Source organism: Vombatus ursinus, unplaced genomic scaffold (genome assembly GCF_900497805.2).
Source record: "Vombatus ursinus unplaced genomic scaffold, bare-nosed wombat genome assembly UNPS02014826.1, whole genome shotgun sequence".
NCBI classification, from domain to species: domain Eukaryota; kingdom Metazoa; phylum Chordata; class Mammalia; order Diprotodontia; family Vombatidae; genus Vombatus; species Vombatus ursinus.
In genome coordinates, this window is record NW_020954604.1 from 4,553,046 (window position 1) to 4,579,394 (window position 26,349).

Consider the following 26,349-nt stretch of genomic DNA (forward strand, 5'->3'; position numbering starts at 1 on the left):
AATCCTTGCCCTCATTAAGCTTATATTCTCCTAGACCATATTATTATCACAAACCTCTTTGTCTTCACCTTTAAGTCTCCAAGGAATGCAAATCCTGGAGCAAATACTCCCTAGGGTATATAGGTATTTATTCACCTGTGTTATAGTAATTCACATATTTTCAAATATTGCCTGGGGCATCCACATACCTTGTCCTAGATCTCTTCCTAGGACACTGTCAGGATGGAATAAAAAAAAATCTCTTTTCCACTGGGCATTTGATGTGTTTTTTCCATTGTGAAATAAGTGTAAGAAGTATTGGATTTGGGGTCAGAAAGCCTGGGTTGAAATATTGGCTTTGCTATTGTTAACTGTGTGGCATTGGGCGAGTCACTACATACCTCTGGATCTCAGTTTCCTAATTTATAGAATGGGGAGCTTGGACCAGATGATCTCTAAAATCCCTTTCAGCTCTAGATTCTCAGAGGATTTGACCCTGTGAATATTACCTGTGAGATGCTAAGCAAGTCATTTGACCACTCTAGGTCTCAGTTTCCTCATCTTCCCGTTTGGGAGTCTTCTTTGTGAGATAAAGGCAAGGTTTAGAAAGCATCATGAAGGTTGAGAAGGGATTAAACTGCAAAATGCAGAAAAAATGTGTGCCTTCTGCTAAATTAAAGACATAATTCATGTAAAACCAACATGCAGGTGATTTTATTAGAATTAAATTTACTTAAATTTCCCTATGTAAAACTGCCCTTTGCATCACCAGGTAATAATCCCAAATATGCTTCCTAACCATTCATCCCATAGGAGGATGGGGAACAAGACAGTATATCTTAGAATATATGAGACTGATAAGAGAGAGTGGGAGGGAGTGGAAACAAAGAAAGGAGGCAGAGAGACAGTGAGAGATAAAAAGCAAAAAAGGGAGAGATAAAAACACAGAGATAAGACAGCTATAGTGAGATGGGAGGACAGAGAAAAGAGACAGGGACATAGTAATAGAGAGAAAGAGAAGAGATGAGAGAGACAGAGGATGGAGAAGAAACAGAAGAAAGAAAGAAAAGAGGAGAGACAGAGGAGAAGGGAGTAATAGAGGGGAGGTAGAGGGACAAAGAGAGAAAGGGGGTGAGGGGAAAACATAAGATCAGAGCAAAACCAAGAATACATGAATATGTGTTTGGAGGTCTGTGGGAGAAGGAAAAATTGATTGGCATTTTATGTTTTGCAGGGTAATTATACTTTAAATTTATAAATATAAAAAAAAACTACAGTTCTTCCTTCTAAGTCCTTCATCAGGATTCTTCGTGCATTCCTTCTCATTTCCTTTCACCAAGATCATTTACACTCTGCTCTCTCTGCATTATTTCATAAAGGTCTTTCCATATTTCTTTATATTTCTTTTACTCACCACTCCTGATTGTATTGTAGAGCTCCATTACATGAATATGATAAAATTTACTTAACCATTTCCACATTGTTGGATTTTTTTAGGTTGCTTCCAGTGTATTTGTTTGGTTTTTCAATTAAGTATAATGCTACTGTGAAAAGCTTTGAACAGATGGTTCTCTTTGTTGTTGTTGTTTTTGATAACACTTTCAGAGTATATGCCTTAAGACTGTCATTTTTAAACGAGCTTATTTGCTTTAAAATGGAAAGGAAAGTTTTGCTGGATTCTTCTTTCTAAATAAAGTACTGCTTTGATCATGTCCCTCCACTGATGGGGGAAAAAAATCTTCCATGGGTCCAATTACTTACAAGATAAAGTAAAAATTCCTCTGCCTGGCATTCAAGGCCCTTCACAAATTTACCCCAAACTAGCCTCACCAACTCTACCCCTAAACATGTCATGCTCATGGCAATTTCCCTACCCAAATTATCCCCTACCTCCTCCTCTTTGCCTATCTCAGTCTCACCTACTTCAAGAAAGATTTCCTAACTTGTGAAGCCCTTACTATTCTTTCCATTCTAGGAACTCTGATACCAATTGTCTGAACTATTCTTGTCAGAATTTAATCATATCTTGTGTATTGCTTTTTCCTCTATGCATGCCTTATCTCATCACTGAGACTCTAAATTTCTCAAGGATAGGAACAGTGTTATATCTTTCTGTATTCCCTCTACCAGAGCTAAAACTGAAGTGAAGTGGTCTCTGTTTTAAGGGGGAATACTTCCTCTCCTCATCAGTCATTGTCTGGTCTTGTGCTGCATGGCTTAACTGCCCCAACTCCCTCACCTGAGCCATCCCCAAGGTGTCCTGCTAACATAAATCATTTTTCCTGGGCATTGCCTTCCTTGCCACCATATATTTCCAGATGATGCTTCTTTCTCCACTGTCTTCCCCTCCTAGAGGATAAAGTGTTCAGGCAGAACCCTTGAGGAAAGGGTTTCCCTTCCCCACCTCACTGAATTTACCTATAAGCCAGAATTTCTAGTATTAGCTCTGCCTTACATTAACTTACAGGAAGTTAGCACATAGTAATTGCTCAAAAGAAAAAAAAAATCAAGAATTGAATTGAACTTATTGAAATGAACTTTAAAATTAAAGCAGAAGTGGGCATTTGGGGAATAACTAAATAATTGAAACTGATTGGGTCTGAGAAGGATATAATTTTCTTTGTATCCTCACAGTGGTAGCACAGTGGTTAGCACATGATAGCACTTAATAGATGCTTGTTCATTGATTGACTGATCTCATTAAAGATCTTATCAGTGATAGGCTTCCTCTCCTCCATCTCATTCCCCTCCTCCTCTTTCTTCTTCCCTAGCTTTACGTCACAAACTTAGTTACCAGCCTTTGGAAAATTTAAGTCAGACCGAAAGACTTGCTCTTGCTATCACTCCAGTTTGTTTTTGGTATATTTGCATACTGTAATGGTTTTCATGTGGTAAATTTCTCCACATGGATTCTACCTGAGGGGTAGCTTTAAATTTAGGTCTAAAGAAAACTTTCAAGGGAAAGAAAAAAAAGCAACATTTTGAAGGTCTGACCTGAAGATTCCCCTTTCTTAGAAGGTGAAAAAAAGAAAATAATTTTTTTTAAAAAAGCAAAATATAAAATATCTCACTTTCAGCCTCATAGAAGAAACTAGGTTTGTTCTCCTGAGAGGTTAAAAATTCATTCTCACTCTCTTTGCGTTTTAGTGCTGTATGGCTTAGAATCCTCTCACAAACTGTTCTCTCTCTCCAGGCTTCTCCTTGGGGAAATCTGAATTGGTTTAAATCATGTGGGAGCTTTATAAATACTGTTTAATGATGATGAATTGGTTTAAATCAGGTAGGCACTTCATAAGTACTGTTTGATTACGAAATTTAGATGGGCTGTAATTTATGAATAAAATTGGGGAGGTGGCAGGGTGAGACATCAAAGTCAGGAAATCTCTTCTAGATCTGCAAATACTTTGAAGGGCAGGACTTCACCATCTTTGTATTTATTATTTTTTTTCTGGCTCCCCTTAACATTGTTAGTATTACTCCAGATTCAGGAACTGTTGACTATTGCTATATAGGAACCAAGTCTCTCCAACCCATCATATCTGACCCCTCTTTTCCATCTCCTTGACAAGATAAAATCAAAGGCCATAGGATTCAATAAGAGAAAAATCCTTAATATTTTAACATTTATCAAGCACTTCATAGGTTTTAGAGAGCTTTAAGCTTGAGGTCATAGATTTAGAGCAGGAACAACCTTAGAGGCCAGCTAAGTCCAACCCCCTCATTTTATAGAGGAGGACATTAAGACTCAGAGAAGTTAAACTATTTGCCCAAGGTCACACAGGTAGTAAAGATGGCAGGATCTGAATACATGTCCACTGGCCCCAGAGTATACTACAGTGGTCTTTCTATATACTACACTCTCTCTTCACATATATAGCCCCAAAACATCAGTAGCAAGAATACTGGAGTTGGAAACTGAAGACTTTGGCTCAAGTCTTGTCTTAGATACTTTCTGGCAAGTCACTAAAGCCCTCTTAGGCTCAATTTCATTAACTGTAAAATGGGATTTATAGGCTCTATCTATCCCACCTTCCTCACATTACTGTTATATGGGAAACATTATGTAACTTAAAGCTTTGTAGAGATGCTGGTGGTGGGTGATGGTGATATAATTGATTCAGTAAATGTTTTTGAGTGTATACTATGTGCAAGACACTGTGCTAGATGCTATGGGAGAAAGAGTGCTCTGGGAATCAGAATCACAGAATATTGGATATTATCTAGGCCTCTTCTGCCATTTTACAAATGAGGAAGTGGCATGAACAATGCCACACAGGTTGTAAGTGGTAAAACTTCTGACCCTAAGTCCTGTACTACCTACAAAATACTATTACTCTCAGCCCAACTGTTATCCTCATACCAGGGATTTCATTATACATGTTTATTTCCTCTAATACCCTAACTTTCTGGCTTCTCAGTCTACCTAACTGCAATAGCCTACTCCACTCCACTTCAGCAGCATAAAGGGATGTCATAACCTTGATTTTGCCATCACCCACAAACATTCTACTTCCTTGTTCATGAATCAAAAAATTATTTTATCCAATAATAATTTATCAATTTTTCTTTCCCTATGCCTTATGACCCCCTAACTTTGTGTTTTTTCTCTGTGTCTCAAATTCCTCCACCCAACAAAACTTTCCCACTCCATCACTCCAAAGCTGTCTACACTTTTCCTCCTTTACAATCTTGACACCCTGGTAAATCAGTTTAGTTCTACATTATCTCCTACTTGTAAATCTTTTGCCCTTTTGTCCAGCCATTGATCATGTCTTATCAAATGCCAACCCAATATTATATTCAACATTTACCTCCTTAACTCTAGCTCTTACAGCTGAACAGAACTATAGGAAATCATGAAACCATGCTGATTGGACCAAGACTTTTTCATCTAATCTCAACTGGATACTCACTACAGCAAGGAAATAAATCCTTCTACTCTACCCCTTAATTGATCCTCTATTTCATTCACCACAATGTCCATTCCAAACTTTTTGTTCTCTTCTAAAGCATTGACACCCTAAATTCCCACACTTTTAGCTGAAGACATCCCCTCAAACTTTACCAAAAAGCAATGTATTTTTCTAAGAGCTCTCTTTTCCATTTCACATTCTCCAATATCATCCTCCACTCCCTCTTCTTTCTCTCTGATCTATGATGGAGAGGTGACTCTTTTTGGCAAGGTCAGTCCCTCTATATGCACCCTTGATCTTATCCTCTTCTATCTTCTCAAGTAAATCACCCCTAGTATCATTCTTACTGTCTCCCTAGTCTTCAATCTTTCCTTAGCTACTAATTCCTTCCCTACTACCTACAAACATATCAAAGTCTCCTTCATTCTAAAAAAACAAACAAACAAACAAACAAAAGCAAAAACAAAAAAACAAAACCTTACCAAATCCTACCATCCTTAGATGACATTTTGTATCCTTCCTCATCTTCTCAGACAAATTCCTGGGGGAAAGATATCTATACCTAGGTTTCATCTCCTTTTCCTGCATATATTGTCTGCCCTATTAGAATGGAATCTTCTTGAGACCAAGTACTATGTCTGAATTTTTATTTATATTCCCAGTATTTAGCACAGTGCTTGCATACATTTAATTATTCAACAAACATTTATGCAGCACCTATTTTGTGCAATACCCTTTGCTGGGCACTAATGGAGATACAAACATATAAAAAAGACAAAGTCCATATGTACTACTTGTGTGACATAATACTAGTAACAATAACAATAAGTAATATTTATATAACACTTATGATGTGCCAGGCACTGTGCTTTACAATTATCATTTCATTTGATCCACACAACAACCTTGGGAAGTATTATTACTCTCCCCATTTTATGCACTGACTATATGACCCTAAGAATGTATCAGTGCATTAGGCAAGTCTCTTAAGATTATAAATTGTAGAGAATGTTTCAACCTGCCTTGGTAGAAGGACACACTTCATCCAGAAATTCCCTATACCATTGAAATCATAGGTCTCTAAAATTAAATTTCAAATAAATTTCCTTAACAAGGAAGAACAGGAAATTAGGAAAGACCTCCTGTAAATAATGACACTTGAATTGAATTATTTAAAAAGTGATAGATTATAAATGGCAAAAATGAAGAGGGATTGCTTTCTAGACATGGAGCACAATGGCCTTATTAATCATTACCTTGTGACCTAGAGTAAGTCACTTGCCCTCTGTAGGTCTCAGTTTCTGCCCTATAACATGAGGTTTAAACTATATGATCTCCAAAGTTCTTCCAGTTCTAAATTTTATGCAATCCCTAGTTGGGCTAAATAGAACTTTTCTGAAGATTTAGAAACATGAGTATAGATTTAGTAGCAAGAGTGGAAAGACCTAGTACTTTGCCTAACATTTAATGATATGGAGAAAGAAACTCTGAACCTAACTGAGGCTAGGTGACTCGGGGATATTCCCAATGTGTAAATGTTTCTTGTAACATTTTTATATAGATGGGAAAGTAGAAAAAATAGATCAGTGGTTAAGTTCTCTCGTTTGTTTCTGGTATTAATAAGGTCTCAGATTTTTTCCCCCAATCATTTTGGCATCTTTCCTCCCTCAGCCACCTTATGAATCAATCTTTCAACATTCCCAGAGTTGTATTCTCTGTAGGACAGATCTCTATGTATACTAAGCACAATCTGACTATTTTTCTCATCATTGTTGTCTTTAGTGCTATATCCCATAATAAGCACATCCAGGACTGTGATGTGAGCTTAAGTATGCTGGCTCTATTATTCTGAGTTATTTTTAAAAATGTGTAAAAAATCTTTTCAGATATTTTCCCTTTTTCTTATATTTGTTGTTCTCCTTCCACTTTTGAATGACTTTGCTTTGTTGGACCTCATGCTAAACTTTCCTTAAACTGGTTTTGCCATTTGATGTTTCTCTCTGCTTAATGAGGCAATACTGTTCATTATCCATCATACTTCATTTTTACAAACAAGTTTATATTCTAAACTGACATTGTCTTTGGCTGACATCTCTCTCCTTCTTGGCAAGTAAGTTGTCTTTTATGAGTAAGGCACTTTTAAGGCTTTTTAATCTCCTTATGACAATCAATTTATATGGGTTAAACTGCATAGAATTACTATAATTGGTGTCAATGCAATTTCTGCTATACATTATTGATTTTTCACTATCAATTATTTGTGTACCTAGTCAGTATTGTTATGTGAATTGTATACCACATCTTTTTTTTTCATTCTTTCTTCTAACTTTTTAAAAACAGTTTTACTAATCCTTATGTTTGTTCTTCAGTGCTTATGGAGAGGGGGCATGAGGAAGTGAGGAAGGAAAAGGGAGAAAGAAACACAAACAGAAAGAAAGAAATCAATGGGAAGGAAAAAAGGGAAGGAGGGAGGAAGGGAGAGAACAGAGAAATAGACAGGAAGGGAGGGTAAAAGTCTGGGACAGAGGAAAGCAGAGACAGAGAGAAAGATGTTAATTTTATTTAACAGTTCAAGATGATTTGTTAGGCACCGGAATACCCTCACATAGGTCAAATTCTGTTTTGGTTTTGTTTGTTGTTTTGTTTTGTTTTGTTTTGTTTTGTTTACATTTCATTTCTACTTTAAATTCTAATGTTTTCTTAAGCAAAATTGTGAAGTAGGGAAAGTTTGTTTTCCTCATTTCCTTGTACTCTTTCTCTGCCTCACCATACCTGCCTCTTTTACTAATATCACCCTACCATTCTCATGTAGTATCCTAACTTCATGTTCTCTACTTCTTACTACATATGAAAGCCTACTCTCCAGAAAAGATTTAAGGCTAATCCATTCTGAATTTTAAATATATGATAAGATTTAAAATGTGAACCCTTGTGGGGGGGGGGATTTGTACTTCAAATAGACAAAGCTTTTATTAAGTGCTTACTATATGATGGGCACTATGTTAAGTGCTAGGGATGCAGATGCAAGCCAACAAGATAGTTCCTTCACTCAATTACCTTACATTCTATGGAGGGATGATAAAGGAAAGCTGGAAAAGTGGAAGTCAAAGTATGAGTGACAATGACAAAATGCTTAAACCAAAGGAATATCTCTACTTGGGTAATCCCAAGCATCAATAAACAGGTGGAAGATGTATTTTTAGGAAAGGATACAAGGAGTGTCTTCCTTGTACCACTGAAATCATTCCATATGACTAGTCACCTAATCTATCTGTTTGCAAGGGTCAGTTTGAACCTCAGACTGAGTCTTTAAAGAAAAGCCTTTAAAACTTTTTTTAAATTATAAATTAATTCATTCACAGTACTTGAATAGATTTCTAGATTTTGGGGAAAGAGGGTGTACATTGAAGTCATCGTGCTATGTGACCTCAAAAAACTCAACTCACCTCTCTAGACCTCAGTTTCTGCATTTATAAATTAGGAATTTGGCAAACAGGATCTACAACTGTCTATGTTTCTATTAACATTATGCCAAATGACTAAGCAAGAGATGTCCTCTGAAGATCTCACCTTGGATGTGAGGAGCAACAGGCAGTGGCACTTCCTAACCCAACTGCCGTGAAAGGTTAGTAATTCTACCCTGAAATCATTTTGTGAATTTAATGAGAGGTTTAAGTCAGCATGCTGTTGTGGATAAACAGTTATCTTTGGGTCAAGAAAACCTGAGTTTTCTACCTTTGATATGTACTGCCTTTGTGACTCTGAACAACTCTCGAGACAATCAGTTGTGGATCAAATGCTTATCTACATTGTCAAAGTGAATTGCTTATTGAGGGCACCCTTTGGGGATGAAGTCATAATCCTGATTTAAAAATGAACAAAAGAAAAAAGAAAGAAAAGAAGTGTCTAATAGCAATTACAGTTTAAATAGAAGCGACAGAGCAGCTTTAACTTTTTTTTTTAACTTAACAGAGTAGGAATTGTTTCATTCTCAATATTTGTATCCCTAGACCCTAGCATATTACGGACCTAGTACATAGTAGGTACTTAATAAATGTTTGTTGATTGATAGACTGTATACCTATCAACTCAAATAATATTGGAGTTAAACAATATAAAATTATCACCAGAAGGTGCGGTCTAGAGGTTAGGGGTCCTGGCACCCCAAAATCACGGTACCCAGGTCCTGCCTGAAAGAACTTGACCCAAGCCTTCTTGTAGCCAAAAAACAAAGTTTATTGAAGATTTGCCATATTAGCTAGACTCTTAAGGAGTCTGAGAATCTATGGGCTATTGGCTAGGTTGTAAAAATCTGAGCATCTTAATGGAGACAAGATGGACTTTATATACAGAAAGACAGTGGGAAGAAAGACTGTGGGAGAGTCGCCAAGTAGTCCATGAGGTAATAGAATTCCCAAGGGTGGGAAATGGAGTCTAGGTGGGACCAAGGATGGGAAGTGGTCTGGGGCCATAGGGAGGCACCAGTTGATGGGACTATAGCCTCAGGGGAATGCCAGAGATTTGGCCATATGGGAAAGTCCAGGGTTTTTCCTTTCTGGGGCTCAGATTCCAACCCCATCAAGGGAAAGTTGGTGTGAGGAGATGGCAGGAATAACACAATAATAAGAAGAATATAAATAGCATAGTGGATAAAGAACTGAAACTAGAGTCAAGAAGACAACTCAAATTCTGCCACTTACATTTGCTATCTTTGATCTAGTCACTTAACTTCCACTAGCCCCAGTTTCCTTATCTGTTAAAATAGGGATAATAATAATAATACCTATTTCACAGAATTGTTTTGAGAATCAAATAAGATATTTTATGTAAAGCAAACCTTAAAGTATAAATATAAATGCTAGCTATTGTTATTATCATCATTGTTGTAGCTCATATTGATGTAGGACTTAAAGATTCTGAAGATCACTTTCCTTAAAATAACCTTGTGATAAATCATGCAAGTATTATTATCCCAATTTGCAAAGTAGGAAACAGGTTCAGAAAGATGATTTATTTCCTGCTTAATAACACACAGCTAACCAGTGACAAAGCTGGGATCAAACCAGAGCCTTACAACAAAGCTAGGTGACCACTTTGGGGGCATACAGTAGAGTAATTTCTTCTTCAGCATTGGACCAGATGATCTCTCAGTTTCTAACTCTGCAATTCTGTGATTCCATAGTAAAGCCAGTGCTTTTTCTGCTTCCCCAAATTGCCAAGGGTATGACTTAAGAGTCTTCAAAAAATTGAATGAGCCTTCTCAGGAGGACTGAGCTATGAGAATGAAATTCCAGCTCTGAGTGCCTCTTTGCTCTTTCCTTTTATTCTGGAAAGCCATGTCTAGCCTGAACTCTTCTTTTTTTTTTTATCATTACCATGGGGTGGAGGACAGAAGCCTTTATCTCTTGCTTCTATCAATGACCCAAATTATGATAGCTACTAGATATATTTTACCAGAATCACAAGTCCAGCTCTAAAAGTAAGCTAGTGACATTTCAGTGATTTTGTAAATGTTTCTATAAATAGTCCCATTTTTAGAGCTAAACCTTTTCATTCATGAGTAAGTCCAATGTATTTCACAGAAATCTACCCACAATTTAAACACTAGAGTTTTTAAACATTTAAACTTAAACATTTAGAGTAACTTTGTTTTCTTTTTTATGCTATTTACTGGGTCAAGGGAATGCTATAGAAACTGAAAAAAACTGAGGTCATCCAATGAGAGCTTCCTCTTCTTCCCTCTTCATCTCATATCCCTCAGGTATCTTCCCCTACTATCCCTGACTTCACCCCATCTTTCACAAAGATTATGTCTCTTCTCTTTGTCAAGACAAACCCCCTCTACATGCATTCTTGACCCAATCCATTCCTATCTTCTTCAGCAAATTGGCCCCAGTATCACCTCCAATCTCAACAATCTTTAATACTTCCCTATCTATTGGCTACTTCCTTGCTGTCTACAAACATGTCACTAAGTCTCTAGTCCTTGAAACCCAAACTTGATCCTATATCTCTCTTCCCCTTTTCAGCTAAACTCCTTGGGAAAGCTGTTTAAAATTAGTGCCTCCATTTCCTCTCCTCTTATTCTCTCTTAAACCCTCTGCAAAGTGGCTTGAGACCTTATCATTTGACTGAAACTTCTCTCTCCAAAGTCAGCAATGATCTCTTACTTACCAAACCTAATTGACTTTTTAAAATTCTATTTTTTTCACCACTCTGCAGCCATTGACACTGATAATCACCCTCTTCTGGATACTCAGTCCTTGAGCATAGTTATGATGAGACTTCTGTCCCCTGGTTCTCCTCCTTTCCATCTGATCACTCCTCTCCTTTGCTTATTCTTCATCCAGATCAAGCTCACTAACCACTGTGTCACTTATGCTCTCTGACAGGCTCTCTTCTCTTTTCCCACTGTACAATCTCTGCTGGGCCATCTCCAATTGCTCTGATCTATATCTGGCCATTACCCTCAGATGGCTCTGGAGGAGAAAATGAGGCTGGTGACTTTTCACAGCCCTCTCTCAGTTAAATCCAATTCACTTGAAAGTCACGGCATCATCTTCCTGATGTCATGTTACTCTTCAAGAATGAAGGATAAGCAAGGGGAGGGAGGGAGAAAAATTTAGAACTCAAAATCTTATAAAAGTGAATGTTGAAAACTAAAAATTAAAAAAAAAAAGAAAAAAGAATGAAGGGCAAATCACAACCTGTGAGTAGTCCAAGCAGCCACGCTGGGGACCCAACTGGCCAGTTCCAGTTGAGCAACTCAGCTCCTGCTTTCCCTTCTGTTCCCCTCCCCTCACTCCACATGGAGTATCATGCTCTAACCTAAGGGTGTTCTTCACAAAGGAAGGTAAATTTTAAAGGATGAAATCTACCTTGGAGTTTACTAACTAGACCATTCCTTAAACCCAATTCATTCTGGCTTTCCTTGATTGGCCAACAATAGGTCCCTACTCAAGCAACACTTAATGGTTATTGTTTGGGCCAGGTTGGCTTCCAGTGAATGTAAATAGTACTTGTTTCTTTCTTGGCCAGAAATCTGGAGGGTCTTCCCCTCCAGTTTGATTTTTTTGTTTGTTTTTCAGTCTAATCACTGAAATGGGTATTGCTTCAGTCAAAGTGAGAACTCAGAATGACCTTAGCTAAAAAAAGGCCAAGATCTCCCACTGCATCCTGGGCCATCTCCAGTTGTCCTGATCTATATCTGGTCACTGGACCTAGATTTGTCTGGAGGAGAAAGTGAGGCTGGTGACTTTGCACAGCCCTCTCTTAATTAAATCAAATTCACTTGCAAGTCATGGCATCATCTTCCTGATGTTATATTCTTCTTCAAGAAGGAAGGACAAACCACATGCAATCTCCATTTGGTAATTTCATCAGCTTCCGTGGATTCAGTTGTCATCTACATGCAAATGATTCCCAGATTTTCATACCCAGCCCTAACCTTTCTCCTGAGCTCTCATCTTGAATCATCAGCTTTCGCTTGGACATCTTAAAATGGTTGACTTTAGGTATGTCAAACTCAATACATCCACAGTAGAAATCATTATCTTTCCCCTCAACACTCCCTTGCCTAACTATCCTATCACTATCAAGAGGACCACTATCTGTCAATCACCAAGAGCTCACAATTTCAACATCATCCTTAACTCTTCTCCCAGTCTCTTCATATCTACTTTCACAAAATCCCTCCTATAGACTCCTTCTCTCCACTCATATAGCCAGGCGCTTATAACCAACCCTACACTTGAATATTGCAATAGCCTTCTAGTTGCACTCTCTGATAGGACACTTCCATTTTCTAATTCCATGCCTTTCCCCTGGTTATACTCAAATTCCCTCCCTCTTTATCTCTGCCTCCCAGTTTTCTGGGTTTCTTTCAAGGCTCAGTTCAAATCACACCTTCTGCAGGAATGCTAGTACCTTTCTAATGAGATTATCTTCTACTTCTACTGTATGTATGTATATGTATATATGTATGTATATGTGTATATATGTGTGTATGTATATTTGTATGTGTGTGTGTATGTATTTCATGAATATAGTTACTTGCCTGTTGTTTCTCCTTCAGAATTTGAGCTCCTTGATAGTAAGGGTTGTGCTTTTTACTTTTTTCTTTTTTGCATTCCAGTGATCAGCATAATGTCAAGCATATAGGAAACAATAAATACTTTCTGACAGAGTGACAGATAGAGTTTGCTTAGATTTTAGAACAGTACTTCACAAAACTTTTTTTTTTGTTTTGAACACAACATTTTTTATTAGCATAAAAAATACATGTCTAGTATCCAACATTAAAAGCAGGTCATATGTATGCATGTAGGTCCTTTTCCATTAATTACTGAATACTCTTATCTTTCAGCTATGCTTTAAAGAATTTTCACTTATGTAAACATATCTTAACTTACTAAAGAAAGGAAAACTTGCAGATGTAGTAGTGTATAGCTACTGAACACACCAAAAATTTAGAGATGGGAAATTACAATTATTATCTTGCTGCATTGAATATTTCTGAAAGAACCTTAGAAGTAACAGGAAATGTGGACAAAACATTTCATTTGAAATGAGGAGAGTCATATGAAAAATGTTTTTAGAAGCAAATAACACTAATGTTAAATGTTGAGATAAGAATATTAGAAAAATTCCTGGAGAATTCCCTTTGATGTTTGCATAGTTTAGCTTATCTTAAAAAATGGAAATAAAAAATTAACCAAAATTCTGTTAGAAAAAGAGGCAGTTATCTGGTACCACTTAAAATGTGACTATTTAAGTACTTTTCTTATTTTGAAAAAAAAGTGACATAAAACACTAAACAGAAGAAAGTTAAATTCAGGGCTATCATTTCAAGCTGCCTTATGCATAGAAAATTAAATACAACACTACTTAACAGAGAAAAAAAAAGAATGTTAAATCCAAGGCTATCATTTCAAGCTGCCTTTTTAATAGAAAATTAAATAGGTAGATGGTTAAATATTAGTGGCCAAGTTATTCTAGCAGCTAACCTTTGCCTTGAAACACATTGTCAAGTTCACACTTGAAGCCAAGGTGAATAGGACTTCAGGAGTAGAAACAAAGTGTTTCAAAAAGTCAGCCCAAAGACTTAGCAATTAAATTTTTTCCCTTATATGGAAGAGAGTGAGAATAAACTAGGTTCAAGACTCTGGTTAAGGACATGATTGCTTAAAGCATTATATAGCTAGCTCATGCATTTGTTTTAGCAGTAGAATGAAGCTTATGCATAAGCTTACTAGGCTTATTTCAAGCTAAGTAGCCACAACCACTCATCTGGCCAGTTCTAGTCAAAGTAGGATTGCAGGGTGCCACGTCGACAAGTATCACAGGTCCAACAATGGAAACCTCCTCCCAATGAATTGGCATTACAAATATTAACTTTGATTGTCAAAATACCAGTTTTTCAAACATTTTTTGAATTGGAACTTCGTTGGCATCTACCATAACACATTTTTCGTTCAGCATTAAGACATTCGTGAAGAACTATTTGGATGACATCCAGAGTGGGTAGTCATCTGGGATGATTGGAGTTGTAGGAGTAACTTTAGTCCATCCTGCTTTCTTAAAAAGTTCAATCTGATGACAGGGCCTTTCAGGGTTGGAAAGCACAAGACCAAGTCCAAAGATATTGAAGGTGGCATCAATATGTATTAGACTGGGATCTTTAAAGGAGATTATACGCACCCTATAGTCTGGAGCAAGATGCCTACGCATCCACTTAATGCCCAGGTAATTGGTTACCTGGCTTTTCTGTGCAAATATATATATATATATGTATGTATATATCTCTTCCAGCTCTAATAAAGTCAGCAGCATCAAAACATGGCTCATATTCAGTTGTCACAAATTTTCCCTGAGCAGCCAATTTGTGTCTGTCTTCTATAGAATGGATTGGATAATCTTGGTCATAAAGCTCATCAGCCATTGTGGGCTTAGGACCCATTGTCCACTTAGCCCCACAATGGAAATAATCTTTGATAATTGATCTGGTATGCTCCATACTCAAAGAAGCATGCACGCCATGCCATGGGAGCTTCAATGATTTCATTTCCAACTACAATCAGAATGTCTCTGGGCATTGCACCATACAAACCTGTAGACTCAAAATCTGGTGTTTTATACTTGAAAGACCAATCAGTGGGATAAGGCCTCTTAACAGTCACTCCTTCCATTTTCAAAATATTGCACATTTATTCAATTTCAGCAACAACCTTTTGCAGATGCTCCTTGGGAAAATACTGGCCTCCATGCTGCTGGTAAAATGACCAATACTTTTCATATTCTTTGGCCTTAACTTCCACAGTGAATGGTGGAACACAGGCATTTTCAGCTCTGTCCACAATCACCTCCTCAAGTGGGTCCCATTCATTATAGGAGGAGACTGGGCAGTCCTTTGGAATAGGATCTGTGGCCTTGTCATCAGCAGCAAAGGAGTTTCTGGACCCTGCTGCAGCCTAGGTGCTCTGGAAAGTTCGCTACACTGATCCTGTAAAAACTCTTCCAAGCTGAGATCCCATGTAATGCACTGCCCCCCACCCCCAGCTCCCGCCCCGCAGGCACCAAACCCTGCAGCATCTCCCTGAGGACAGCTGGCCCATCATCGTAATGGTCTCCACTGGAGCAGTGCAATGGCAGGCTCCCACCCACAAGGCAAGCAGGTGACACACCTCCACACAAAACTTCTTAAGCTACGCTTGTGGAAAAATAAAATAAGAAATAAAGGATAGATGATAGTACAGTTAGATACATTCAGAGTGAGTTGAATGGATAAACCCAAAGAATAGTCATTTATGGTTCAATGTCAACTTGGGAAGAAGTCTCCAGTGAAGTATCTCAAGCATGTATGATTGACACCATGTTGTCTAACATTTTTATCATTGAATTTATGCTGTGTGTCATATTTGCAAATGACATAAAGCCAGCAGCAATAACTAATGCATTGGAAGAGAGAGAGTCAAAATTCAAAAAGATCTTGACAGACTAGAAAATTGGGAAAAATTAAATAACATAAAATTCAATTGGGATAAATATGAAGTCTTACACTAAGGTCAAAAAAAATCTATTTTGATAGGTACAGAATGGAAAGAAAATAATGGTACAAAAGTTCTGAAAAAGCCCTGGGTGTTTCAGTGGACTCTAACATCATGAGTCAACAGTGTGAATGATAATTAAGAAAGCTAGTATGATTTTTAGACTACATATAGAGCAAACTAGCATCCAGAAATAAGCACATGACCACTCAACTGTACTTTGCCCTGTTCAGACCAAATCAGCAGTATTATATTTAATACTGAGTGCCATATTTTAGAAAATACATTAATAATTTGGAGGGTCATGGTAAAGGCTCTAACATTCATGCAGATTATATTTAATGACTAGTATATAGTGCTTAAGTGTTACAAAGCATTTTACATGTTATCTCATTTGATGTTAAAAACAACCCTAAGAAATAGATTCTATTAGCCCCATTTTATAGATGAGCAAATTGAAGCTGAGGATGTTTAGTGACTTTTTCCAGGGTTACACAGTTAGTGAGTGTCTGAGACAGTGCTCAGCATTCTATCCATTATGACACTTGGCCATCCTACATATGTAAAGATTGATTGAAAGAACTGGCAATGTTTAATCTGGAGAAGAGAAGACAAGGTGGGAATGGGGTTGGGGGAGGCATAATAGCTATGTAGCTTCTAATATTTAAAGGCTTGTCATATGGAAGATGGATTAGACTTTTTATGCTTGAACCCAGAGGGCAGAACTTAAAACAATGGAAGTGGAAGTTTCAAAGAGACAAGTTTTGATTTAATCTAAGGGAAAACTTCCTAACAATTAGATATGTCCAAAAGCAGAATGCGTTGCCTCAGGGTTCATCATAGAATTTCAAAATTGGAAGGGAACTCAGAGACCATCTAGTCCAACCCATATGTGAAAAAGAGTTCCTTCTGTTACATACCCAAGAAGTAGCTATCTAATCTTTGCTTTAAAACTTTAAATGAAAGGACACTCACTCCCTCTTAATATGGCCATTCCACTTTTGGATAACACTCATTGTTAGAAAGATTTTCCTTATCTCAAGCCCAAATCTGCCTCTTTGTACCTGCTACCCATTCCTCATAATTTTCCTCCTTGGGGCCAAATAGAACAAGTCTAACCCCTCTTGAAACTCTTGAGCAGAGCTACCCTGACCTCTTCTCAAAGTTTTCTCTTCTTTACAACCTGTTTTTTTTTCAACCAGTTCTCACATGGCATGAACTTGAGGTGCTTCATTATCTTCTTTGCCCTTCTCTTGATACTCTCAAACTAATTAATGTCTTTGTCAAAACATGGTACCCAGGACTGAACACAATACTACAGATGATACCCCATCCAGTAGCTACTTGTTAGTTATGTTGTAGAGATTTGAATTAAATTATTGGTTGAGCAAGGTATTCTTTAGGCCCCTCTCAACTCTAAAATTCTGTTATTTTATAATTTTCATCTAACATCTAAACACTAACCATTGATGGAGCTATAAACCATACCATATTACCACAAATACAGAGCTACTTCAAAATTATTATATACCTAATATATGCATCTATTTAGAAAACAAATGTGTATAGATAATTCAGTACTTAAAATAATTGCATTAAATTAAAATCTAAAATGTGTTGGCATTACTTTTTCAGGTATGATTTAGACTATAATGTCATTGAGATCCCCTGCAACCCCAAACATATATTTACTATGAAAAGATGTTTTTATCTTTCTTTTCATTCATAGAAGGATATTTTGTTCATTTTTACCTTATTAATTCTATGTAATTAAAGCTCCTTAATGGTAAGGGGACAGGAACAGTTTTATTTTTTTATTTCTCTATCCCCATGCAGTATATTGCTTTGCACGCATTAGATACTTAATAGATATTTGTTAAATACATGAATGAATGAGTATTGTTGTTCTCTTATTAGCTTCTTTTTCTTTCAAAGGGCATGGTTATTGTGTGCACTATTTGTATAAAAATCTGTATAAATCAGACTTTGGGGGAGAGTATGGCATTTAGAAGTAATAATACAACAAGTCATTGGGTGATGACATCAGAATTTGTGCTACAACCACTAAAGTGAACCTTTTGCTGAGAAATGTGTGCTTAGAACAGGGGTGGTGAATCTATGGTCCCAAGGCCACATGTGGCCTTCTAGGTTCTCTAGTGCAGCCCTTTGACTGAGTCCAAGTTTTACACAACAAATCCTTTTATTAAGGGGATTTGTTCTGTGAAGGTTGGATTCAGTCAAAGGGCTGCACTTGAGGACCTAGAGGGCCACATGTGGCCTCGAGGACACAGGTTCACCACCCCTGGCTTATAACATTAAAGGACTCCTTCCAATGATTCTGTAGACTTTCTCTACTTGAGGAAGAGGACAGAAAATGGAGTCAACTCAGAGATTTTTCAATCACTGTGGTTGATACCTGATCTCAATGGCATGGTCTCTCCCACTGTGGTTGCTGCCACCATTGATCACAACTTTTTCACTCTGTGCTCTTCTTATTTCTTTCTTTCTATAAATCACCCATAGAGGCTCCCCCCAAATGTATTGAAGGTCTTTTTCTGATTGTTTCAATATCACAAAAGTACAAATTGAGCACCTGAGCTATCCATCTGTTGTCTACTATTATCCCTGCATATCTAACCTATCTCTTTTTCCAGTCATGTACGTCCATTCTCAGTATCTGGCATTCAGGGCCTTACTGGTAATATATTGCTGCTTGCTTTTACCCACCATGTATTTGGACCATAGCTCCATCATGCCCTACAGAAAACTGCTTATCACCAAACCTTGTTGTATCATAAATTTAAAGTTAGAAAGGATATTGGAGATCATCTACTCCAACCTTCTTAAACAGATGAGAAAACTGATGCTCAAAGAGGTTTACTGATTTGCTCAAAGTCACACTGACTGCAAGTTGTAATATTTTGGGTAGGATTCTTTGTAAATCATAAATCACTGTAGAAAAGTGAGCTAATATTATTATTTTTATATATTAGGAAATTGAAGCCCAGTGAGATTAAGTGATTTAATTATTAAAAGATTAAATATGAACCAAGGTAACACAGGCCTAGTCAAATCTTACTACTAAATCAGGTACCTCATATACAGGTAGTGGTTGGTGAATGGAAGGGCAATTATGATATTAATGAAAAAGAAAGCTAATTTATGGATTATCTACTCTGGCCTTCGGCTTTTCCTCACACCCAGTTAGTATTCTTTTTAATAGTGGGGCTAAGTGGCATAAGAGCAAGTGCGAACAGGCTAAAATTTATGATGTTGACATTTAAAATCCTTTAACCTACCTTCAGGCAGTTTAAACAAATTGGTTAGACTTGGATTTTCAAACCAATTCTGCTACTCTTCTACCAGGCAAATCCTAACTCTCCTTCAAGTTCCTCTGGGAAAATTCCCCTCATTATTCTAGCTTTATTGTTGATATCATTTATTTGGTAATAATCACAAACTAGTCTCAATTCTTAGTTGTTTTTGTTTTGTTTTGTTTTTCTTATCTCCCTAATCAGACTATAGGTCCTTGAGGGACAGCAAGGTGTCTGACACATAGCATGCACTTAATGCATGTTTGTCAATTGATTGATTGATGGATGGACAACGACCAGGGTCCTAGACTTCTTTGTATTTTCCACAGTGTCCTGCATATGGCAGATACACAGAAAATATTTGTTGATTGATTAATTGATCCCTTCCTATTATTTATACATCTCAGGAACCTGGGAGTCATCTTGGAACCTATTAAATAGTGAGAGGTTCCTGTAGAAACTGTTGAGGGATGCTTTAATGGGCTATTTGCTTAGCATTTCTGGACCCAGAGTTCCCATCAGTTAGTTAGAGAAAAGCCTTCATTTGAAAATTCACACCTTTTGTTGAATTACTAAGAAGGCCCTGGAGCACTCCCTGATCTCTGAGAACATGTATGGCTAGACATTCTGGCCTAGGGCATGTTCATTTCTTCTCTTTGTTTCTCAGTTTGCCTATCTGAAAAACAAGGGGGTTGGGTTAGGCCTTTTGAGTCCCTTCCAGCTCCAACATTTTGTATTTCTTTGAGTCAGTGATAGCCACCTGGCCCAACAAACATATTCCCTAAAGTCTGTTTAAAGTCTGAGTAGTCATGGACATCTGAGTGGTACTTTCATTTGACTGTCTCCCTGTTCAATCTTTGCTGATTATCCTTTGGCAAATAGAAATGGGAAGGAACAAAAATCAATGAGATGTTAGCAACAGAGAGGAGAAAAGAGGGAACCGTTTAAACAAGGGAGCTATGAGGACTTTCTACAACTCAGTTCTCTTGGATCTGACCTTGTAAGCAACAATATTGAAATTTTTTCAAGGCCCTAAGGACCAAGTGGTCACCTCTATTTAGAGCTTGTTGAAAGCATCATAGGGGACGGTTTTGAGGTCTGAGGATGTGGCTAAAATCCAACATTGCTGAAATTAGTTTTACATGTGGACCCCAATACTCCTAATCTCCTGGGAAATCATTTAACTCTATTTTCTTCCCACAGAGTTTGTATGAAATGACACTGGGCTATGAATTTGTTTTGAGAGAAAGCAGTGCTCTCCAGAGGCTAAAGCCAGGAACTTATATTGAAGGTTAATTAGAATGGAAGGAAACACAGTTAAAAGGGTTTATGAATATAATGGACCCTACCCTACAATTCATTCATTCTGTAAGCATTTTTTAAGTACTTCTTCCCCACCTCACTACCCAACATCATCATGCCTTGCCACTCAGATTATCTCCTGGCATGTACCCATTGGTGGGCAGTCTCTCTGGCATGAGGACAATGGCCCTGTGCCATCCCCTTTTCTTTTCTCTTCTTTATTTTCATTTTGTGAGAATGATATGTCAATATATCTCAATTCAACAATGAAAAAACAGGAGGAGAGGTTAAGGGGAAAGCAGGGGAGGAAGGGGAAGATGAGAAGGAGAGGGGGAGAAAGAAATCTAGATATCACCCAAGGAGAATTTCCCTAAAGTCTTAAATGTAGTAAGTTAAGAGTAGGAACATGATTGAGGCACCAACTTCTCTACATATTGGCTTCTTCCCAGAATCTGTGTTTCGCTTTAGGGACTTCTCAGCTGGACCTATACATATTCTCTCTTCTCTCAAGCTTTCACTAACTACACACCTCATAAAGGGACAGAATATTGAGTAATCACCCACCAACGACGAAATTCTTATGCAAATGAACCTTGAGCTTAGAGTTACAATTTTTTCGTGCATGATGTGCAAATACATCCCTATCATATCCCTATTAAATAGATCCTACATCATATCTCTATTAAATCCCTATTTATGGGTTGCCATTTGTTCCTGAAATTGTGTTACATTATTCTTCCTCCAAAATCTAAACACTTTCTGAGCTTTCTGTTTTCCAGTCTCCTGGTTTCTCAACCTCTTTGTTATTCTCAAGTGCTCTCTGTTCTGAAAGTGCTCTTTTTAAAGTTACCAAAGATCTCACTTGCCAAACCTGATAGCCTTTTTTTTTTAATATCCTCATCTTTTTTGACTTCTTGGCAGCATTTGACTCTGTTGATCACTCATCCTCCTGAACACTTTCTCTCCTCTAGGTTGCTGAAAATTGTAAATGTATCACCTATTAAAAAAACAAACAAAGAAGCAAACACCTATATCTGCAATCTTAAAAACTTGAGAATAGAACTCTCTGACCAATTTTTAAAAAAATCATCCCAATGGAGAATTTTAGTGCATTTTGAACCTACTTAAAAAAGAAAAAGACTTGTGTTCCCCATCTCACCTGAGCTTGAAGTGCAAGGGCTACTCATGGGTGGATTCCGGTATGGATGGGCATGGGCACTTTGGCCTGCTCCATTTCTAACCTGGGCTGGTTTACTCTTCCTTAGGCAACCTGGTCCCTTTCCTCTCCAACTCCCTTGTCCCCCTTCCCCACAATCTCAGGAGCTGACTATGTTAATGCCAAATTTAGTGTAGATACCCAATCTATATAGCCAACTATAGCTTGATGTACAGGAATGCCCCACCACACTGGGCTGAACCCACCTGTAAAAATTGAAAATGTAAAATCTATCTGAAACAATACTTAATTGATCTCAGGAAAGGTGAATATTTATGAGCAAAATTTCAACAAAAGCCTTTGCATAATTGGTGAATGGGATTTAAAAATTACTCATGATTTAATAAGCATAGCCAATGATACACTCCTTCCATTTGGATCTATATATCTATGTGGAGTATTGTTAGTGTTTTTTTTTAGCTATGACAGCTATTAAAGCCAAGTAGCGAAATATACTGAACTTAGAACAAGATCTTCTCATTGCTATCTCATAAAGCATTAAATCAATATTTGTAAAATAAATGAAACATATTCAACCGCATTGCTCTTACTGAAAACATTATTATTTGAAATGTTTTAGTAAAAACAAAAAAAAAGTAGTACCATTTAAAAAGTATTTCTAAAATACTAATTCTTTATTATCTCATTCTTTTAATTTTTTTTTAATTTTTAGGTAAATTTTATAATTAAATAACTATTGGTATTCATTCAGTTGTCTAACTCTTTGTGATTCCACTTGGGATTTTCTTGGCAAAGATATTGGAGTGGTTTGCCATTTCCTTCTCCAGTCTATTTTACAGATGAGAAAACTGAAGCAAATAAGGTAAAGTGACTTGCCTAGGATCTCACAGCTAGTAAGTGTCTGAGGCCAGATTTAAACTCGGGAAGATGAGTCTTCCTGATTCCAAGCTTAGTGTTCTATCCACGGTTCTATCTACCAGTGGTCCCCATCCTGACTGCATAACCCCATCCTTTGTAGCTTACCTATTAAAGGAGGAGAGGGCTATTCCACTATAGCTGACCAGAATTTTCCTGCCCTTGAGTTTTTAGAAGAAATGGGTTGGGGGACAGAGCCAAAATGGCAGAGTAAAGGCAGGGACTCACCTGAACTCTCTCACAAACCCCTCCAAATACCTTTAAAAATGACTCTAAACAAATTCTAGAACAGCAGAACCCACAAAAAGACAGAATGAAACAAATTTCCAGCCTAAGACAACCTGGAAGGTTGACAGGGTGAGAGAGGAGCTTAGTCTAGCGTAGGCCAGGCTCCAGCAAACTCAATGCAGGCCTCAGGGTGACTGAATCACTGGTAGCATTGGTGGTTTCCAGAGTACTAGCATAGAATTTTAGTGCATTTTGAACCTACTTAAAAAAGAAAAAGACTTGTGTTCCCCATCTCACCTGAGCTTGAAGTGCAAGGGCTACTCATGGGTGGATTCCGGTATGGATGGGCATGGGCACTTTGGGTACTAGAGTACTAGAGTACTAGAGTACTAGAGTAGGAGTACTAGCATACAGCAGATGACAAAGACAGCTTAGAAGGTCAGCAGGAAAGGTCTGTCAGACCCAGGTGAGAGAGGAGCTCGGTCTAACTCGGGCTGTACCAGCACAGCCTGGCCCCAACAAACCAGGAGCAGGTGTTGGAAGTGACTGAATCAGCAGTGGCTGCAACTGCTTCTAAAATTCTCAGTCCACAGATGATAAGGGGGTCAAATAACTGGGCAAAAGGAAATTACAGGAGTCTCTTTGCTAGCACTGAGGCAGGACTCTGTTGCTTTTCCCATACTTGGAGTCAGGTCGCAGCCCTGAGTGATAGTCCCAGGATGAGAAGGAGTACTAGCATAGCAGAACTTGCAGCAGCAGTGGAGAGGGAATCCTCCTCATGGTTCCAGAGCAGAAAAGAGTACTTGTGGTGACTCACAGAACAGAGCACAGGCCAGAAGAGGGGTAAATACCCCACTTTACATCATACCACCTTGGAAGAAGTGAAAACTTACAGGTCCCTAAAAGTATATCTGAAAACAGCTGCACAAAACCCCTGAAGCTTGGGACACTGCATCCTTCACCCTGGAAGCAAAGACCTAGCTTAACAAAGAGTTAAAAGTCAAGTAAACAGGCTGGGAAAATGAGCAAACAACAGAAAAAACTCTGACTATAGAAACTTACTTCGATGACAAGGAAGATTAAACCATACAATCAAAAGAAGACAACAAAGTCAAAGTTCCTACATCCAAAGCCTCCAAGAAAAATATGAATTGGTCCCAAGGCATGGAAAAGTTCAAACAGGATTTTGAAAATCAAGAGAAGTAGAGGAAAAATTAGGAAGAGCAATGAGAGTGATGCAAGAAAATCATGAAAAATGAGTCAATAGCTTGGTAAAGGAGACGCACAAAAAATTGCTGAAGAAAATAACACCTTAAAAATAGCCTAACCCAAATGGTAAAAGAGATCCAGAAAACCAATAGGGAGAAGAATGCCTTAAGAAGCAGAAACGGCCAAATGGAAAAGGAGGTCCAAAAACTCACTAAGAAAAATAACTCCTTAAAAATTAAAATTGAGCAAATGTAAGCTAATGACTCCATGAAAAATCAAGAAATTATTTAAAAAATGAAAAGAATTAAAAAATAGAAGACAATGTGAAATATCTCATTGGAAAAACAACTGACCTGGAAATTAGATCCAGGAGGGATAACTTAAAAATTACTGGACTACCTGAAAGCTGTCACCAAAAAAAGAGCCTAGACATCATCTTTTAAGAAATTATCAAGGAAAACTGCCCTGATATTCTAGAACAAGAGGGTAAAATGGAAATTGAAAGAATCTACCAATCACCTCCTGAAAGAGATTCCGAAATGAAAACTCCTAGAAATATTATAGTCAAATTCCAGAGTTCCCAGGTCAAATAGAAAATATTGCAAGCAGACAGAAAGAAACAATTCAAGTATTGTGGAAACACAATTAGGATAACACAAAATTTAGCAGCTTCTGTATTAAGGGATTGGAGGGCTTGGAATATGATATTCCAGAGAGCAAAGGAGCTGGGATTAAAAACAAGAATCACCTATCCAGAAAAACTGAGTATAGTCTATGAGGGGGGAAATGGACATTCAACAAGATAAAGGAATTAATTCCTTCTTGAAAAACCAGAGCTAAATAGAAAAATTGACTTTCAAATACAAGACTCAAGAGAAGCATGAAAAGGTAAACAGGAAAGAGAAATCATTAAGAGACTTATTACAGTTGAACTGTTTACATTCCTACGTGGAAAGATGATATTTGTAACTCTTGAGACTTTTGTCATTATTAGGGTACTTAGAGGGAACATATATAGACAGAGGCCACAGGGTGAGTAGAATATGAAGGGATGGTAGCTAAAAAATAAAATTAAGGGGTGAGAGAGGAATGTACTAGGAGAATGAGAAAGGGAGAGGTAGAATGGGGTAAATTATCTCACATAAAAGAGGCAAGAGAAAGCTTTTACAGTGGAAAAGAAGAAAAGAGAGGTGAGAGGGAATGAGCGAACTTTACTCTCATCATATTTGGGTTAAGGAGGGAATAACATACACACTCAATTGGGTAAGGAAATCTATCTACCCTACAGGAAAGTAGGAAAAAGGGGATTAGAAAGGGAGGGGTAATAGAAGGGAGGACAGATTGTAGGAAGGGTTAATCAGAAGCAAACACTTTTGAGGAGGTACAGGGTCAAAGGAGAGAATAGAATAAATGGGGGGGCAGGATAGAATGGAGGGAAATATAGCTAGTCTTTTGCAACATGTCTATTATGGAAGTGTTTTGTGTGACTACGCGTGTATAACCTGTATCAAATTACTTGCCTTTTCAATGAGGGTGGGTGGGGAGGGAGGAAGGGAGAGAATTTGAAACTCAAAGTTTTAAAAATGAATATTAAAAATTGTTTTTACATGCAAGTGGCAAATAAGATATACACAGGCAATGAGGTATAGAAATCTATCTTACCCTATAGGAAAATAGAAGAGGAAGGAGATAAGAGAAGTGGGGTGTGTGATAGAAGGGAGGGCAGATTGGGGAAACGAGTACGCAGAATGCATGCCATCTTGGGGTGGGGGGATAGATGGGGAGAAAATTTGGAACTCAAAATCTTGTGGAAGTGAATGTTGAAAACTAAAAATAAATAAATTGGGGGAAAAAAGGAATTCTCTTCCTTTAAGATTAAACTTAGGCACCAAAAAGTCTTTCTTGATGCCCCCCAACCGGGTATTATCTGGCTCAAAACCACACTATAATTACATTGTATTTGTATGCATGTGTTTATTAACTTATATTTGTGCTAATATATATTTATATAGTGATTTTGCCATCTCCTCTATTAAATTGTAAGCTCTTTATGAATAAGATTTTTTAAAAATTCTCTGTATTTATGTCTCTGGCACTTGATAAATATTTGTTGAATTATTGATTGATAGTAAAAGAGACAGAAAGAATTCTAGGAGATAGAATACTTCCTATGTAGAAGATTTATATGCAGATACAAGTAAAAATTGTACAGAATGAAATATGTTGAGATTAGTTGGCTATACTGATAAAGGAAATGCAAATGTTTA

At 37.5% G+C, this 26,349-nt stretch overlaps 1 protein-coding gene and 1 pseudogene across 1 annotated transcript in view; one reads left to right on the plus strand and one right to left on the minus strand.

Moving 5' to 3' along the window:
* PTCHD4 (patched domain containing 4) overlaps positions 1–26,349 on the plus strand; it is a 297,104-nt gene that overhangs the window by 236,785 nt on the left and 33,970 nt on the right. The gene's annotated exons all lie outside the window — the stretch shown is intronic.
* LOC114024980 lies at positions 14,191–15,505 on the minus strand (annotated as a pseudogene).